The sequence below is a fragment of the Lolium rigidum genome, chromosome 7 (genome assembly GCF_022539505.1).
Source record: "Lolium rigidum isolate FL_2022 chromosome 7, APGP_CSIRO_Lrig_0.1, whole genome shotgun sequence".
Classification (NCBI taxonomy): Eukaryota; Viridiplantae; Streptophyta; class Magnoliopsida; order Poales; family Poaceae; genus Lolium; species Lolium rigidum.
The window spans coordinates 258,340,291-258,345,397 of NC_061514.1; the positions used below are offsets into that span (position 1 = coordinate 258,340,291).

Here is a 5,107-nt window from a genome sequence, read left to right on the forward strand (position 1 = left end):
CCATAAGTTGTAGAATCAAAAAGGGGAACTCTACATGTAACTGCATATTGATGTTGTAGTTGAGTTAATTTTCATGGGACCTATTGAAAGGCCAATATAACATAACTGACTGATAAAACTAACACGTTTGGCTACATTAAAAAAATAACTGAAAAACTAATGTAACTCATAGACAACAAGTTATGAGTCAAAGGGGACAGCATCAAGAAAAGCAATAGGAACTTCATGTATTGCTTGGGTACATAATAACTGAAAACCAAATGTAACTCACAGAGAGCATATTATGTAATAGGGAATCAGACAAAGTTCCATCACAAAAAAGTTTAAGCTTCCATCTAGGAAGGTTCCATTTAATTGTTCCTTTAGCTGGCTCTCGAATCACATAATATGTTGCACCGCAGGGAAAAAGTTCAATATATAGATACCCCTCCTCCATGTAGCATCTTCCAGCTGTCAAAGTTCCTTATGACCATGTAACATCTAGCAAACAAAAGTTGCATCATGTAAAATAACATGGGAACTCGGAGAAATACACAAGATAACAACTAGCAGGTTCCATCTCATACAAAATATGGTGTTCTACATGCATAGAAAAGAACTAGCATGTTCCATTTGTCATGTTCCATCTAGCAGATAGAGATGCATCGGGTAGAAATAAAAGTGAAACCCAGGGAAAATAAATAAAAAGGTAACAACTTAGCAGGTTCCATCACATCAAAAAATCTGGTGATTTACATCTATAGAAAAAGAACTAGATGGAACATTTCCATATCAGGTTAATGTCCATGATTCTATATACTTTAGCATGTTCCATTTGTAATGTTCCTTATGAGCATGTTCCATCAGGCAGACAAAGGCATTAGGTACAAAAAAAATGTGAAAAGCAGAGGAGAATGCAAAGTAGCAAACTAGCAGGTTGCATCTCAGAAAAATTCTGGTGTATTACATGTACAAGAAAAAAGCTATTTTCTGTGTATCAAGTTGCGTCGCCTAGCAAACTTGCTGCCTTCTATCTATCAAAATTGCATCATCAAAGCAGGTTGTGAATAGACCAAGCACCAAAACAGAACAACTGCCTTCGATCTAGTATGCTACAGGGAACTGGTTGTGCATGATTCTATCTAAAGCAAAAGCATGTGGAAAACAATGAGTTTACTTCCACTTGTTTGTATCAGTAATTCTAGTTTTGCATGGAACTTACTTTTCGGGTTTTCGTACCCTAGAACTTGTTCACTGAAGACACACATACCTGCAGATAGTAAACAACAAGATTAGAGAAATTATTCAGTAGACAGGTTGCATATAGTGATGGGATGTCGTAGTAGAAAAGTAGCCTTCCCTTGTCTAATTTTGCAACATTTATTATATTACCTTGCAAATTTTCTTATTCTAGCATAGAAGTAACTTCTCTTTGTCTACTTGCAGAACAATAACCTGGGATGCTGAAGGTTTTTGAGTGCAGGTTTGGAGGAATTGATCTTAATTAGACACCAGAACAAAGGTTTGAGGGCGATATGGTGCTAGGCAAGTACCAGATAAAAGTTAGCACATGCAAGCCACAACCGCTGTCATTGATGTACGCAATCTTCTATTTTGTACAACATTCTTTGTCTGCTCTTCTCTTTAAGACCCAAGTTCTGTATCATCTGCATTTAGATGGCCTTGAGGAACAGTCCTAGATAAAACTCATGCAGACAGAGATGCCGTAGATCGTTGATTAGATGAACCATCTCCACGGGGACACTCATGAAATATTAAGACGATATTTATCGATGTTCGCTACCAGCAACACCATAAGATCTAGTTCTTCCCCTCCAAAGACACGCATAACTGAATAATCACTTCATACCCTTCTATGAGGTACCTTTTCTATAAGAGATCATACCTTTATTAGATTACATCAGTTTTGGATGGAAAAATTAAGCCGAGGATGTTATCAAGCGGAGACATAGAAACACACAGTAGGACTCATTGGACGATGCACCAACAGAGCTGGGTGGCAAAAGAAAAAGAGGATTCACCATGCGTCCAAACAATTTATCTACGCATAACTGAATAATCACTTCATACCCTTCTATGAGGTACCTTTTCTATAAGAGATCATACCTTTATTAGATTACATCAGTTTTGGATGGAAAAATTAAGCCGAGGATGTTATCAAGCGGAGACATAGAAACACACAGTAGGACTCATTGGACGATGCACCAACAGAGCTGGGTGGCAAAAGAAAAAGAGGATTCACCATGCGTCCAAACAATTTATCTAGATACAGATGTACGTATGTCAATTAATTAGATGTGAATTCTTCTCGCAAAAAAAAAAGATGTGAATTCCTAATAGCCATGATAAATGAAACATTAACAAACGTAGGATGCTTTGACTGGAGCACTGGAAAATTGCTTTGCTCATGGTTTTGAAAATTTAGTATAAAAAGGCAGCAAAAGCGTGCCTTTTGAGTAACTAATAAGCTGCAAAATATACTACTGGGAACTGAACATAAGAACCGCGAATGTAACAAGAAAAACTTAATAGTTAGAGTGTCCATGAATTCTGATAAATTATGTTTTGTACAACGGATTGAGGACCAAGGACCTGCAGCGAAAATACATAGCTGGGAGCACGAAAATAATGCAAGAAATCAATAATAGTGCCTCTCTGATGATATTTGTAGGGTAGACTGATCAGGGATTTTGTCAATCATGTGGAAAATTTGGAGAACAAAAAAAATGCAGATTATCTACAAATATGGGTGTTGGCCCAGCCAGAATACGCGGAGTGCTTCCACTGCGAAGCCAAGATCTTGCTTGATCGATCCTTGTGATCAGCTAGCTACTAGTACTTCACGTAACACAACACAGCAACACAAGAAACGATTTGCCACGGACTGGTATCGAGCCCGTTGTTTTCTGTATTGCTTTCACGTTTCACGATGGTTTACAAGCCAGTATGACACGCATATATATGTGCCAGGATAGCTAACCGACTCAAACCAGAACTACTCGGTTACGAACTCCTAGATCTATACATGTACGTGTACTAGCTGGACTACTCGGACAGGAACAATGTGGTAATTATTTAGTGAGCATGACAAAAAGAGCAGTAGGTACTGGCTGTTTTACTTGTATATCAGCAACATATGATTTTCTTGCCCCAACTTGATAAAGAAGCTGCATTAACTAATACACATCAATAGTCTAGTCTGCACAATGACGATTGCTCGAATATAAAATATTCAGATGATTAGATCAGAAAGATAAACCAAAGCAAAACTAACAAATAAATTGTGTATATCATTTACCTGCATAGAACGTTTATATGCTGAAGGAATTGAAGTGTAAACATGTACAGTTACTACTGCACTGTATTTCATAGAATTCACATTGATAATATATTTGAGTTAAGAACATTATTAGACAGCTTTGACAATATCTACCTCAAATTTAAAGGATGTCACAACCTGACAAAGCTACATGTACTAGATCAGCGAGTTAAACCTACATATGACTTTGCAATCATATGAGGCTAAACACCTATATGAAAAATAAAATAAGCTTGTGGGCTACACCCACATGCATACATCTGCCTCCCCTCATGTATCCAAATTCTAGTTACATCGAACCTATATGATACGAATCTCCACTATCCTGAATCAAAAACCGAAAAAATCAACATCTACAATATCAGGTCGCAAAATCCTACACCTTTAACTTTGAACCACCACTGAATCAAAAGAAGCTAGCACAAAACAATTACCTGGTCTAGGATGTAGCGGATGCGGGTGGGGAAGCAACCGGTAGCGCGGGCATGTCGCCGCTAGCGCTGGATGTAGACAGCGACGCACCGAAGTAGCCGGCAACGTGGAAGAAGCTGGCAGTGGGGGAAGCAGCCAGCGGCGCTGGGATGTAGCCGATGGCGTGGGAAGTAGCCGGCAGCGCTGGAAACCAGCTGGCGGTGTGGACAAGTAGCCGGCGAACGAGAATGTAGCCAGCGACTAGGATGCCGACGGAGAGAAGGAAGAGTGGCGCCGGACGATCCCACCACCAAGCTGCGCGGATCGACGGACAAATCTGCCGCGATTTGGTGGAATGCGGGGGAGCCCCGTGCGAGGAACGAAATGGCTTCTCAGCCTACCCGGCCGCGACGACGAGAAGCCTTCATCTGCGATGATGGGGATGTAATCGAGGCCGCGGGGATGTCACCGGCGCCGCGAGGATATTGGCGATGCCGTCGGGATGTAGCCGACGCCCTGAGGATGTAGCCGTCACCGGACAGGACACACCCGGCTGCCAGGGACGAGGACGCACCCCGCCACGGACGGGATGAAGCCGGCTCCGGCACCGGTGAGGTGTAGCCGCACTTCCCAGCAAAGCACCCTGTCGAATCCCTCCAAACGCAGGCGCGAATCGAATTAGAAAATTGGGCGAGGTGGATGGAATCAGCAGGGTTAGGCGTGGGGGAGCGCACGGGATCAGAGCAGTATCGTGGCGCGGGAATTCGAGGGAGGAGACCAGGGTGGAGCTAGGCCGGCGAGCAGCGGCCGGTGCGGGCGGCGCATCAGGAGAGCGAGTGGGGAACGAGATAGACCACAGGAGATGTACGGTGGGACCGTGTACGTGCGTGTGCGGTGTCGTTTGCCGAGTGGAGCACTGCTTCGCCCGCACCGTCTGATCGGGATTGAACGGCATCGAGCGTGACCTGGCTGGAAGCCCGAAACGAGGTTAGCTGCGAAATAGATATTGCGTAAGTAAATTATACTCCCTCCGATTCATATTAATTGATTTTAATATGAATGTATCTAGAACTCATATTAATTGATTTTAATATGAATGTATCTAGAACTCATATTAATTGATTTTAATATGGATGTATCTAATATGAACCGGAAGGAGTACATTGATACTCGAAATAAGTCCATATAACTCCCTAAGTATTGTGTTTGGGATGCTAACCCCCTAACTATTAACTGGGACAAATCCCCCCTAAGTATGCAAATTACCCCCATATCGGATTTGGCAGTTTTTGTAGGTGGTTTTAGTCCACGTGTACAAGCGGTTTTAGACAGCCTGCACTGCACCGAGCCGCTCACCCGCTCCTCTTCGCTTCACTC

The 5,107-nt window shown here is 42.4% G+C and overlaps 1 long non-coding RNA gene across 2 annotated transcripts; it reads right to left on the bottom strand.

The window, feature by feature from the left end:
- Positions 1–207: 207 nt before the first annotated feature.
- Positions 208–4,560, bottom strand: LOC124674263. Of its 2 annotated transcripts, XR_006992964.1 has the most exons (3): positions 1,372–4,560; positions 1,202–1,249; positions 208–480 (listed from the first exon to the last, which is right to left on the bottom strand). It is a non-coding gene; the product is annotated as an uncharacterized LOC124674263 (long non-coding RNA). The 2 variants fall into 2 exon arrangements; XR_006992963.1 differs by having other exon boundaries at positions 1,202–4,560.
- Between the last annotated feature and the right edge of the window lie 547 nt (positions 4,561–5,107).